General features: G+C 44.7%; 1 protein-coding gene across 3 annotated transcripts in view; it reads right to left on the minus strand.

Annotated features, from left to right (window-relative positions):
- GALNT9 (polypeptide N-acetylgalactosaminyltransferase 9) overlaps positions 1-14,471 on the minus strand; it is a 586,151-nt gene extending 571,680 nt beyond the window's left edge. For 2 of the 3 annotated variants that reach the window (XM_066979038.1, XM_066979037.1), the window contains exon 1: positions 12,998-14,471. The gene's annotated coding sequence lies outside the window, so the exon portion shown is untranslated. The remainder of the gene's footprint in view (positions 1-12,997) is intronic. The other variant, XM_066979045.1, reaches the window with a different exon arrangement.

A 14,471-nucleotide genomic window follows, 5' to 3' on the forward strand; every position in this document is an offset into this window, starting at 1 on the left:
AAAGCCTATATCATACCAACATCCTAGGAATTGAGGAGAGATGCAAACAGAAAGGCTAGGTCTTACTGCAGCTGAAGTACCACGTTTCCGAAGGTCAGGAGAACCTACATAATCAGAATGGGGAAAAATCTTCTGGGTGCAACAGCGAGACAAGGAGAATCAGCGAGCACAGATCTGTATAATAGTATCACCAGTAGTGCTGCCAAGGTGAAAGAGGACCTGATGCATTTAGCTTGCCGAATACATATTAAGCCACTGTCAGAAGAGATGGGGGTTGGAACGGGAGGGAACCATGGCTCTAGGATTTCAATTGCTTTTTTGCAGGAACCTACCAACTTCTCCCTGTTGTATTTTCTTCCCATTCACCTTCATACTGAAGGATCTCTAACAGCTCCATTCCCAAAACATTTTCCTAGTTGTCCACCATATTCACTAAATTTTGACTACTTATGCCTTGCATCAAAATTACTTTTGACTGCTCAGTTGTGAAGAAACTCAAGCCCCTACATTGCCACATGGACTCAGGCAGACAGCACTGAAAAAACCGCCCAGCATCCACCTTCCTGCAGGGCTTCTTTAGCTGCCACACGATACCAAGCCACTCTGCACACACAGCTCCCAACAACCCACCCCACAAGCTGCTTCCCTCCCAAGGCCACACGGAGGGCACAGGAGAAAGCAGAAGCTCTGACATGGCTAAGCTTAGAGGGGATGGGAAGGAGCCAGAAAGATGTTAGAGATACACAGCAGGAGCAGAGCGCAGGGAAAGGTGATGCAGGAGTACAGGGAAGATGGGAGAGGAAGGATACTACAGAGAAAAAATCATGGGGAATATGAAAAGGCTGCTGAGATTGCCCCAGAGGAGGAGAACATAAGAGATTGGTCAAAACTCCATTGCTCATGCAACAGCTCCTCTTATCCTTTAATATTCAGTGCTATTTTATAGCAGCAGGATATCCCTGACTCTTCCTCTGCTTTGGAATGTAAATAGCAGCTGTCTGTGTACTTGGCTGGTGCAGAGGCATGCTGCAGGCATGCTCTGTCTGTGCTGTCAGCAGGGCCTCTCAGGAGGCAGGCGGGAGAGAGCCCGGTTTGTTAATCTTGACAGGGCTTAGGAAGGAGATCAGATTTGAACAGTTCAGCATCAACACGACTTGGATAATTCTAGACATACAGAGAAGAGCTTTAAGTACCTAAGGAACCCTCTTGGTGGTGATACTCAGCCGCTTACAGAGGTAGGCAGGAGCGGTGAGGATTATCCTTCTGGATTTGGAGCCGAAATTCTTCAAGTTCCTCCTTAGGCACCTACTCCTGTCTCTAAACCCAGCACTCAGAAAAGTGTCCTTTTCCCCATCCAAGGAGTAACAGCTAAAAATACCTATCAAAATAAAAACAAGCATCCTTGAGCCTTATTCGTTCTTTATAGTTTTGCTGCTGACTTCAGTAGGGTATATCCTAGAGACACAGGCACCAGGGCAAGGAACAAGCAGCTACAGCAGGAGAAGTCAAGCCAAAACCAAATAGGACGGACCTACTTCTGTCCTAGTGAGGTAAACCACAATGTTGCTGCTGACCCTGGGTTCCACCAAATTGGCCTTGAGTGCTCAGCTGGGGTTTAGAGGGCTATTCATCATTATTCCCCCTTTTACTACAAATTGGTCCCAAGAATCCCTCACAGGAACCTTCTCTAACACCTTCTCTTTCACTAATTATATATAAGTAGAAGTATTAAGATCTCCTTGCTAGGAACCTGAGGATTCCTGCAGAGCTTGTTTCAATGCAAATCTCCTTAGTAACAAAGAAAACTGAGAAAAAAAGACAGACGAGTTTCTGCATGGCACTGGAGCCTGCCTTTCTGGGGGATTGCTGCTGCACTGCTCCCAAGACGATTTGGCCTCTCGCACATCAGCTCCCCCTCGCTGCTCCTAACTTCCGAGGATTGCTTCCAAGGGGAATGTATTTTCAAAGTTCTTAGTGAGGTATCAGCTGTTCTTTAAAGAGATTATGTTGGGAGCATTGCTAGTGCATTGACTCCACTGTGCAGCCAGCCTTGAGATTAAATGGCTCAAAGGTGGTTTCCAAGGATAAACCGTGCCAGGGACAACAACATTTCCTCACCAAAGAGGGGAGAATCTAATAAAAAATAAGGATGGAGGAAAACTGCTCTAGCTCTACAGCTATTATTAGTGTCTCAGAGCACTGTCACTGCTTTGCCTGCGCTGTCAGATGTCACTTTGCATCAGTTCTGGGCAGCGCACAGAGGAAAAATGGTGGAGCTCATTTAATTCTGCAGTGCATGCCTGGGCTCTGCAGCAGGGCCACGCAGAGGGTTAAGTGACCTCTTAGTGCTGGTGGGAGCACTGCTCAACAAGTTCAAGTGGGCTCTCCAGTAATGTATGCAAGCACCTTTTTGCATAGACCAGCAATTTATAGCAATTTATACCTCCTATCCAGCTGTTCTCGCAATGCATTAAAAAACTACTTACAAATAAGCTCCAGCACTCAGTCCTATCATCCCCTAAAGCAGCTCCATGCCAAACTGACAACCCAAATGGGGGTGTGGAGGGAGGGAGGAATACAACCAAGGCGAGCAAATGACTGACATAATGGATGCTCCTGCTTTGGGGCACAAGCTGTGCTTGGAACCCAAGTTTTGACCTGTAAGCACCAGGCATCACAGCAGCAAACCCAGCAAGAGCGCAGCTAAACCGCTACATACACCTTCTCCACCAATGTGATTCCCCACATTCTTTCTGCTTATTGTAGGATCATCGTTCTCATTGAAACTACTCTTTTCCATTTTTTTCAGGGACAGCTTCCTAGGATAAAGCTGAGCAACTTTGACTCTTAATGAAGAACTTAGCACCCAGCAGATGCTGATTTTTTTTTTCCCTGCTTTGAGAAAATGCAAGGAGCATCCTTTGCACTTTCTCACAAAGAATCCAGATCACATCGTGCTCTATGTTACAGCTCAGGAATACTGAATGGTTAAGTTCGTTTTGCTGACCGTGTGGCAATTTACTTTGAACTATATGTACAAGCAAAGTTAATCTGAGTTGACATGAGATCTACACTCATCTTACAGCATTCTCATTACACACTTAAAGGCCTGCCTTCGCTCTGAACTGAAAGCCACATCCACCAAGAAAAAAAAAGTAACTGGTTTGTCTTCTGATCTTAGTCACCTGCCAGCACGCTGTTTGCTGTAGAAGAACAGCATTGTTAAATGGTTAGGTAAATGCAACTTAAAATGGCAGCTTTAGAAAACAAAAAGCAGAAAACCCAGGTGTTAGTGATTTATCACAGCAGCCTGAAATCACACCTTCACATCCAAGCTGCAGACAGATCCTGCATTTTTGAGGTGAATTTGGGGAAGCCAATTTAGCTCCTTTCAAAACATCTATTAGCTATTCAGCACACTGGATGTGACTGGGTGTAATGTCATGCTGACAGTTGCACGATTTCAGCCAGACTTGTAGATCAGAGTACCTGATGGATTATACTTCTAAGTACCTGCATAGCTCAGAAGCTCAAATTAACTGATAGTACTGTGTCCTACTGAATTGGAAGGCTTGGCTTTAAGTAAAAACCTTTCATTGTCTTGATTACAGTGACCAGATCTCAGAATATCAAGTGCTCTTCATTAAGAGTGCCTTTTTCCCCAAGACAACAAAAAAACAGCTGTGCATACAGACCCTGAGACGTAACATTAGGAAAATCAGAGAAAGTAAAGTCATCTTTGCGTAGACATACCTGATTCACTGGGAGAAGTTCATGCACTGGCATGAATTCTCTATCGTCATCCTAGAAGTGGCAGACAGCTGTGAGAGATCCCACAGCTCCCATTTTACTGAGGGCTCCATCCTCTCCATCTGGTGAGCACTAGTCCACTACGAGCTATTGTTGGCCTCACTGCCTTGAGAGTCAAAAGCTCCACTAAGTGCCTTTTCCCTCAGACTAAGTCTGGGACAAATACACATGGAGGAAGGAAAAAAAAATCAGGCATAAGTCTTTGAGCTGATAAGTACCATTGGGGATCTCTTGGATTAGAAAAGTACAAACACAACAGAACTTAATGATCATCCAAGGATTTAAGCATGGAAGTGCCTGAAGACCAGTATTAGAACTAAATTCAGTGTCACACTCCTTTGTTTCCAAGGTCTGCATTTAGACTATTTTTTTTAAGCAATAATGCTATTGCCCTTTCCTTTTCCCCCTGGAAAGAAGAGAGTAGTAATGCCTTTTTTAGCTCATTTCCTCTTAGCTGTTGCCTGTGAGGTTTCCAGAGAGACACAGAACTGTAAGCAAATTCTCCCCGACTTCAAATCCTTTTCTTTCAGTTTAATCACAGCTAGAGAAGCCTGACCAACAGACACCCAAAAGCTACCTCAATGCCAAGTGTAAAACGGTGCAAAAGGTGAAGAAGTACACGAGGTGCATCAGGCTTCTGCCAGGCAGGAAGCAAATAATTCGTAGAGGTAGTTCCTGGTTACAGAATAGCTGCTCGGCCACAGCTATTTCATTAGCATCACTCTAAAGGGTCCTAGGGACTTTCTTTTTGAGGTGTAGGCAATTCAGAGAGCTGAAAGATCACTGTAATTTGGCCTATGAAAAATGAGTAGGTGTTCACAGTTCATTTCCCAATAGAAAAAGTCATGCTCATCACAGAAGCCATCATCATGCACAGAACTAATAGCTGCCCTGCTTGGCAGGCACACCCATGCACATTAAAAGCTCGCAGTACAGTAGCTTTTACCAAGTAGGAACAAGAGATTTTGGTTAGCAGAGCTCTCAGTAAGGCACATTTTTTTCCCACTGCAGGTGAAAACTATCATGATGCCATAAATAAATACAAACAACCAGAATTAGACTTCCGGAACCACACAACAAATTGAAAGCTGGGAAGCATTCCCAAAGAAACCCCTGCTCCCAGGTTAGCCAGAATGAAAACACCCTGGAAGAGCCACAAACCCAGAGGAAAAAAACTCAAGGATACAGGAACAGGGAGCAAGCAGATCACAATGTTGACCAAGCCAAGTAAAATATGCTTCTGCTTATCTGGGTGAGCAACATCAGCTGTGGTCAAAGGGCAATGGCTGAACAGGACTCAATATTTTCTCACTGATGCTGCAAGCAAAGGAGAGTATGAGGGTTGGGGACAACAGAGAAACAGCACTTGGGATTCCAACAGCCAGCTACAAGCCTACGTGGAGACTCTGCCTGAAACCCACCCAAAGACTTAGAAAACCTCAGGGCTCCTCTAGAAGACCATTTAGCATCTGGCCTCTGCTTGCATATTGCCAAAATAAACTGAAGTCAAAATTAGACATGGCTGAGTCCAATTTCACCTTGATTAGTATTTACATAACGCAGAGAAACGTGAGAAGGGCACATAAATAATGTACTGTTTGTTGCAGCCCTCTCAGGAGGAGAGTTCTCAGATATGTTATTGATCCTCGTGCACGCACCAGCTCACTGTGCAGAAGGCCCAATCTTCTTCTCCATTAATGAAAGCAAGTTTCCAGAAGCTGAGCCATCTGGGCTGGGTTGCAGGTTGCTGCTTTACCACACCAGTGGGTCTAGCAGTCAGCTGTGCTCTGAATAACAGCCTCGTATGGAGAAAATGATGGGGGCTTTCCAGATCCGGTTATTTTAGGAGACATTCTGCTTCCTTAGCTTCTTTACTTCTAGTGGACTTGACATTTCTGACAACACTCCTAGGAAACCTAGCTTTGTGGGAAGCTGGCTGCTGGGTTTGTCCTCCTGTTACGGCAGCACCACTCACCCACCCAGTCTCAGTACCGGTTGGGGGACAGAAAGCAAAACCGTTACCTAGAAAGACTCAGCACCATCACTGAGGCAGCCTGACAATACAATATTACTCAACAGCCACAAGGAGATTGTGCCACCCGTGAGAACGAATTGAGAATGGTTTCTCTTCCCTGTTCTCTTTCTTCTCTTGCTGGAGGAAGGGTTCAACTTCACATCCAGTCCATGCAGATAAAGGTTCGGGGCATCCGGACATTTCTTTTCTACCCCTTTTGGTGAACAGTGATAGAAAAGTAATTTCCAGACTTCCTTTGATTTGGAAAGACATTTCCAAATCTACTTCGCTTATTCTGCCTTTACCAGACTTCTAAAAGTTAAAAGAAAAAAAAAGGCAAAACAAATACACCACAAACCCTCACCACACTGCTCCTGAAAGCACCTCAAAGCAATGGCTGCACCTGGTCCTGGCTTGCAGCTCACGTAGACGCTGGTATGCCATCTGCAGAATTTCAGCCCGCTTGAGGGAAATGGGTCAAGTGGCAAAACTAACAGGCAGCAGGAACCTACAGCGCACCTCTGCCATGTACAGCCATAAGGCAAAATAGCAGAGGATATTACAACTGGTGAAAGAGGCAAATCAAGCTTCAGATCTAAAGTGCCCAACACAGCAAATATCCTCTGATAAGAGACTTGGACTGAGGTAGTGAGAGCGGCAGCTGTAAGATTCAGCACTACTATTTTCCTGATGCTTCAATGTCTCAAGTCTGCAGCAATCGAATGTCACTCTCAAGCACACTGTTAGGAAAGATTGCTTAAAATTAATTAGCTTAGTAACAATGGCCTGTCATTATGCTACTAAGTCACCAGCATGAGCACATAAGTTACAGTGACAGCTCAGGGTATAAAATAAGTACCATTGTATTGAAATTTGCAAAGTGCCTAGCAGTCAAATGCCAATCTATTCACTTCTGGTAATATTGCATAGTTTCTTCCTAATAGGCTGCTCCAAACTCCCACATGAAGATATGACTGACTTTACTACAGAGAAGTCTTTCTACTTCATACACTGACCGTGCCCGATTTTAGAAAGCTCTTAAAAATGTGTTTATTTGTACAGAGCTGATTCATTCAACTTCACGTTGAATGTGAGATTTAGAATACGACATTAGAAAAAGCAGTAGGAAATGGAAAAAAATTCTCTTGGATGCCATAAAGATGCACGACAAACAAAAGGTAAAGCCTGAGCTCTGAGGGGCAAGAACATCAGCAGTCCCCACATTCAGCACTTTGTGAGACTTCCCCAGAAGAGAAAGAAATAGTTATTGCTATAATTATTTCATAGTTCCAGTCAGCTGCTTTCAGTTGTACTGTTATATTCCAATGGCAGGGAAATGGAATACAGTAAACTATAAATATCTGTCAGAATTCCTTTGAAAGGACAACAGTTAATTGCATAGCTTGATCTCCTGCCGTGCAGAGCTTGCATTTCAGGTTAGAAAGGTACAGATTGTTATTGATTTAATTCTCTTGAAACGTGTAGTATAAAACTGTTCAGAAGACTTATGGGGGAGAAATATATGCTTCCAAAGGAAGTCCCATAGCACAAGATTGTTGCAGGCTACCTTCTTGTAAAATGCTTTCTGAAATTCAATACACCCCCCTTCTAAAGGCTATCAGTCCCCTCAAATTGAGACTCTTCCCTTCCTTCACAGAAGCGAAATTAAATCAGTGAATCAGGTGAAGAACAACAGAAGATTAGCAACAGTACAAGGCACGTGCAAAGAAATAGTTAAGAATAATTCAGTACTTATTACATGCCCACTCTAACAGTGACCCATTGGATCTTCCCTCATCCCCTTTCGTTTACCTTCCAAATCTACCTCACTTTTTAAAATGATTCCAGGCAGTTAATCCAACATTTGTCATTATTATGTCCTCCTAAATATCCTTGAATCCATTTCTGATCTAGCTCTTGCAAAGTCAGTCTGAGCACTCAAAGACACCAGAACATGTAACTGGAGTAATTTGTCAGGCCTTGTCCATCCGGGGAATAAATTCCCCATTATAGCCATTGACAATAGCCAGGGTGAAGCCCTGCTTAACATTTGCCCAGCTCACCTACTTTCCATGAAGGGTAACTTGACCCGGTATAAATTATGCATCATGGTGATTTTGCCAGTCTACACTTGGGTTTTTGCCTGCTGCTGCTACACAGAGCTAAAACCCCCAGCGCAGAGAGGTCTCTATTAGCAAGTCACCTAGCTGCTAGCCAGCTCCTCGCTCCCAGGTATTGTAATTAAGACAACACATCTTCCCGATGGCTGCTTCAAAGAGACAAACCCTTAATGGAGGGAACGCTGCAGAAGTGTTTTAGCACCTGTTTATCATAAGTAGCTGACCACGTGTTAAGTTATATTTGCACTCCCTGACAGCCTTTATTAGGAGATCTCTGGAACTGGTGGGTTGCCAGACATATTCTCTCCGAGATGCTCTTAACTAGAACAGAAAAACATGTTTAAAGCCTTAACTTTCAGGTTTCCCAGGGTTGTTTTTTTAAGGGAACATTTTTCTTAGACTATTTGATGATTGATATTATAAACAGATTAAAAATAAACTCTATTTTAAACAAACACAAATAGTAAAATGAGCACAACCTGTAACACACTTGTAAAAAGAGACAGCTTCTATCCAGGGAGGATTCCCAACAGCTGTAACGGCTGCCCCTAATAAAGCTGAGTTGATTTTAACTTTTATCCACCAATAAATGCCACCTACACATTACACATTGCATGCTGCAGAGGACGGCTGTACAGCAGCAGCATCCTAAAAGCAAGTAAAAGAGTCATTAAATAGATCACTGAGCCCAACAGGATTTAGGCATACCTAGTCAAGCAAGACATAGTATTTAGCTGCTGAACACTACGCTGCAGACTTTTTTTTTCGTCCTAGACCTTACCCATACGAAGCAAGGCAGCGCATTCCCTGCAATGCTCACGGCCTCCTGAAATCTGACCCATGCCTCTGCAAATCCCCAAGCAGAGAGCAGCAAACCCCAAAGGGCTGCAGGCAGGAGGCAAAGCCTGCCCCATGGAACAAGTCCTGCAGCTAGAACCCAGGGAGAACAGACAGGCACAAATACACACAGCAGCTTCAGTAGAAGGGTGGGGAAAGCTCTACTGAGATGAAGTAGGCAAGAAGGAATCTCTGGAAGAGGAAAAAAAAAAGTTAGAGAGAGATTTGAGATAACAGATAGTAACAGCAGACAGGATGCAAATGCTGAGTTTTTTTTTTCCAGCAGTTCTACCACAAAAGATCTCAGGAAGCACCAGTGCACAGGTGAGCAAGTAGGCTGTTACTGAAAAAAATTGTGAGAGGAACCCTGTGCTTCTCTGTTCCTTAGTTTCCCCGGCCTAAAATAAGGCCAAAGATAATAGTTTTCTTCCTAAAACAATTTCAGGAGTTAAGTAAAGCACGCGTAGTCAGACAAAATAAAGCTACTGTTATTATTTATTACCTTTTCTCACCCATGACAGAATATGAAAAAGATATTTTCCTTGAAGATAAGAAGAGCATTACAAGACCTACCATTCAACTACTGCAACCCATAAGCATGTAAAATACCAATATCTGAGTGTAAAAAAAAATTTAAACTCCTTACCTCCCCCCCTTCTAAAATTCCCTCTCCATCCTTTAATTCCTTAAGTCCTCGGAGTGCAGGCAGCCAGAGACACACAGTACTGTCCTTATGGCAGGAAGGGTGAGGGCACCAGAGCTGCTTCAGCTGCCCCAGGAGAGGCTGCATTGCAGACCCCCTTCCCCCCCCCCTTATGCTTTCTCAGGCCAGCAACTTCACCCTGGTGTCAGCATATGGAAGCGGTTAGCAAACGAAGGGAGGGTCAGATCCAGCCATCCGTGCACTGATTGCAAGCACACGCTTTCTCCCTAAGGCAAAAAAGTGTACTTGAACCTTTTGAAGCAGATAGGCTGGAGCTGATTTATTGGGGTGATTTAGATCTGTTAAAACAAATTTAATTTTGAATACAATTTTATATCAATTAACAGAGTCTCACAAGTGTAGTCATTAAGGATTCTCTTTCCAAAACCAAAGCCAAATATTCAAGATTTATGAGACTGACTTGCCATATTGGAAGTAACTAATTATTCGTAATGATTCTTTGTACTCTGACAGTGATTATGTATTTTCACTGCAAATGCCCACGACGAAGCAAGTGATAAAGGCAGTCCATGTTTGCAGAAGAGATAACAAGCAGCTAAGGCCTGATCATTTTGGCAAAGTATTGGGGTAGCAGGGGAAGAAACAACATAAAACAGCTAAGCCTGGTGACACAAAACCCAGCTTATTTAACATCCTGAAGTATGTTCTGGTGCATGTCAGAACTGTAATAAGAGCCTGTGGTCTCCCTTTATTGCCTTAAGCAATTCTGTATTCAGCTTATTTATTCTGACCTTTTGGTTGTCCTCCCACCTTGGACATGATAGTCTTTATCAGAGCATGGCTTCATAGATTCAGCTCGCTCTGTTTGCAGCAGATCACAGAGCATGTTCAGAGTGAAAGGGACAATGCAGATTCGGGGCCTGATTCTCATTTGCACTGAAGTTTCTTCACCTTGCTCTGACAGCACAAGGCAGGGAAAGTTAAATAGCAGCCCTGCTTCCAGCTTCACAGTATGAAGGAAAAGTCTCTGGATTATGCTGCTCTAAGTAAAGTCCCTGGGAATCAGAAAATGATAGTTAGACGGGAACCTGCTAGATTTTCACACAGCCTCAGGCTACGCAGAATACAAAAGCGCTGCCTTTCTCCTCTTTTTATAACTTGCAGTCCTGCCCCAGACACAGGAATAGAGTAATTGAGAACAAAGTCCCTGTTACAGCGAGGTGTTCGCTGCCAGCAAGGTTAACGTTCAGGGGCAGGCTCGTGGCTCGAGCAATGCCACGTTTGCTGCCGGGGTAGCTGCTGCTCTGGTGTCGTACTCACCCGGGCTGTGAACAAGGGTCTCATTTCTGATCCTCAAAGAGCAAAGGCATAGCAAGTTGGTCATTAAAATCTGCATGCATGTGATTAAAATGTTAATGTCAATATTGTAATCAAGGTCTGACTCACAGGACAGCTGGTAAGAGACTGGATCTGTATTGCTTGGCCCCGGTTACCTGCTGCAGACCAGGGTTACAACAAGGTTGTGCCCCATCACATGGTGGGGGCTGGCATTTCCTGCGCTATCCGTGGGCTGATCCCTGAAAAGAGAAAAATCAGCTCAAGTGCAGGAGCCCTACTGATAAGTTTAGCTCTGTCTGTACTCCAGCAAGAGGAAAGCTCTTCTGTAAATGTCTCTGGTCCTGTTTAAGTTGCAGCTCTGTTACAAAGGCACTTGTGTGCCCGCTGGCTATCAGCGGTGCTGCTGTGAGCCTGGCCTCCTTCCTCGTCTCACCGGCCCCTCTCTTCTCGTGCTTCTTTCAGAATTTTCTGTGCTAGTTTATATTTAGCTGAGTTTAATCTATGTAGGCCCGTGGTAAATTTTGCCTGGTGTTGTCTAAGCACCGACAGAGTTTTAGTCTGCAGAGCTTCTTTTCAGTAAATTCAGGATTAATGAAGAAGGCCTCTCTATTGTTGGAATGTCTGATACAATTATGAACTGAATGAGCGGACCAGGCAGCAGTGGAGGGCTCCCAGGTTCATGGCAGAGAATTGTCTGTTTTAACATCCATCTGTTTTCATTCCCTCTGATCCATTATCATTCACCTAGAGTTATAACATGATGAATATCATTGTGTGGAAAGCCATTTGATGCTAGGGGGGAAAAAATCACTGTAGGTCTGCCTTCTATTGAAAATGTGAAATTGCCTCAGTAGAAGGAAAGGCACAATTGATTCAGAGATGCTGTTTCAAACAGAGGCATCCTTTCACATTTGGACTCTTTGATTTTGTTAATTTCTTTGGATGACCCGTCTGCTGCATCTCTCAACAGAATTGTGTGTATACACAAGCCTGGGGGCTCCCACAGATAAATATTGATAACCGTAGTGCTATCAACACACTTCTTGTTTTTACCTCCTATTGCTGAATTTGTGTAGTTAATTGGAAAAAAAAATATATTCACAATTCTCCCAGAAAGGCACCTTCAGTTTGCATTCAGAGGGGCATTAAACTCCTGAATGAAAACACGAAGGTGGGACAAGAATTTTGATGACCCTGCTGACAGGAAATAAAGAAAGGAACTTTACAGACAATTTCCACTGTCCTTGTTGGTCAGCAAATTTGGAAGCGAATGAACTAATGAGAACCAGAAATGCATATTAACGATGGAGGACCTAATGCACAACAGGACTGAAATGAGTGCTACCAAGAGAAACTGCTGTAAATTCCCCGGTTTATCTCTTTTAAGGACTTACCATTATAATTTACTTATAAGCAATATAGAAATTACCTTGTGAGTTCAATATAGAAATTACCTTGTGAGTTAAGAGATACTGACAAATGAAAGAAAGAGCTCAGTGTAAATGCTCTTTTCTAGAAAGTGACTCTTAAAATATTGGTAAAGCAAATACAGTTGTTAAGCTCAATCCATTGTTTAACTGGGTGTATCTAAACTCCAGATCTTTCATTAACAACCATCTCGCAGAACTTGGTTATAGCTTTAAAATACCACGTATCTGAAATATTATAGCACTGTCCTTTAAAGAAAAAGGAGAGAAAATGCTCCACTGGAAATCCACAGTCCAGCAAAACCCAAGACAGATAACTGTCTGACTCCCCACTAGCCTGTAATTACCAAAGCAAGTGGTTAGACATAGCTATCTCCCTTGTTTAATTGGCACGCAAAAGATTATAGGATTTTATTAGGACACAAATGACACCAATACAAGCGTGATTGAGGCACACAATGCCTGAATGACTATTTGCATTAAGAGGCTTTGTACTACACATGGGATTTCTACCTTTGGTTTTAAATTGCTTAAATTTAAATGACGTTTCTATGCAACATTTTAAAAGGGTGATATTTATTTTAGCTATTGTTTAAGTAAGGTATGGCAAAGCTGTTGCCAGACATGAAAAATCCTTCTAAAAGAGCCTGTCAGGCCCAGGTGGAAGGAGGCTAATTTTCAGCTGCTCTGTTATTGCAATTAGATGAGAAATCTGAGGAAAGCAAGGAAAGGTAGGCGTTACAGTCCCCCTATAAAGCCTTTCATGGGTTAGATTCCAGCTACCTACCGGTTCCTGTTGTACCAGGGCTGGGGCACGGACCTGAGGAAGCAATCCTCCTCGGCAATGACTGAACGGGAACGCAGGTGGGAGCAGGTGGCAGGAGACTTTCTTGGCTCCCCTCGCTTCCACAGCACTCCCATAAACGCTGGATCTCCTTCATAGATTTTTTTCCTACTTATTTATGAAGCTCAGTGGACTTCTTAGGTTTTATTTCGCAACATCTTTCTACTCCTCTTGCATACGGAACTCGAGGTTACCCCCCAGGGAAGGGGAAAGCAGCTGAACAGGTGAGGAACAGAGCCAACTTAGTCAAATGGAGCAAAGCCAGCCAAACACAAGGAAGGGAGTACCCAGGAGTGATGCTAACGTGTGGTAATATCTAACCGTACGCAATAAAAAACGATAACGGGAGGATTAGATCCTGCTACCATTGCAGTGCATGGTACAGCTGGGGCCTGGGTCCACGCATGCCTCGCTCCGCTCTGCCCCTGGGGCTGGGCCACACGCAGCTGCTGCGGGGGCCACCAGGCCGGTCCCCTTCTAGAACGGTCCATGGACAGAGCCTCGGCCAAGGCCTGGGGGTGACCCTGGAGCGAGGAGAAGGCCTGAAAGAGCAGGGAAACAAGGAGGAAACTGCGGCCTCCTCCTGCATCGCGGTGCTCAGGTGAAGCCTTTGCAAGGCAGATGGATGCGGAGCACGGGGTAATGAAGGGGAAAGGCCTCCTCTCCCCTGTGTGTGCCCTGGCCTTCGTGCCCAGCTCCCCTGCACCCCCCTCGTCAGCTTGTCGAACATCTTGTCCCCTAGCTTGTTCTCTGGCTCAGCCCTCGGCCTGTCCTTCATCCCCAACTCATTCCTCACCCCTCCGTTCATCTTGTTACCCCCAACTCATCCCTCAGCTTGTTCCTCATCCTTCTTTTCATCTTGTTCCCCCAACAACCGTCAGGCTGTTCCTCAGCCCATCACACGACCCCCAACACATCCCTCAGCTTCCCCCTGGCCCTCCACCTCCCAACTCATCCCTCAGGTTGTTCCTCACTCCTCTCTTCATCTTGTATCCCCCAACTCATCACTCAGCTGGTTTTCGCCCCACAACATCCCTCAGCTTGTTCCTCATCCCTCTGTTCGTCTCATACTCCCAGCTCATCCCTCAGCTTGTTTTCATCCCCTGACTTCCCTCAGGTTGTTCCTCAGCCCATCATGGGACCCCCAACTCATCCCTCAGCCTTCCCCTGGCACTTCACCTCCCAACTCATCCCTCAGCCTGTTCCTCATCCCTCTCTTCATCTCATACCCCTCGACTCATCCTCCAGCTCGTTCCTCGTCCATGTGTTCATCCTGTATCCCCTAACTCGTTCCTCAGCTCATCACGCGACCCCCAACTCACCCCCCAGCTTCCCCCTGCTCACCCCGCAGCTTCCCCTGCCCCTTCACCTCCCACCCCGTTCCTCAGCCCCCGGTTCATCTTTTAAGCCCCTCAGC

The sequence above is a fragment of the Anser cygnoides genome, chromosome 17, assembly GCF_040182565.1.
Source record: "Anser cygnoides isolate HZ-2024a breed goose chromosome 17, Taihu_goose_T2T_genome, whole genome shotgun sequence".
In the NCBI taxonomy this organism is placed as follows: Eukaryota; Metazoa; Chordata; class Aves; order Anseriformes; family Anatidae; genus Anser; species Anser cygnoides.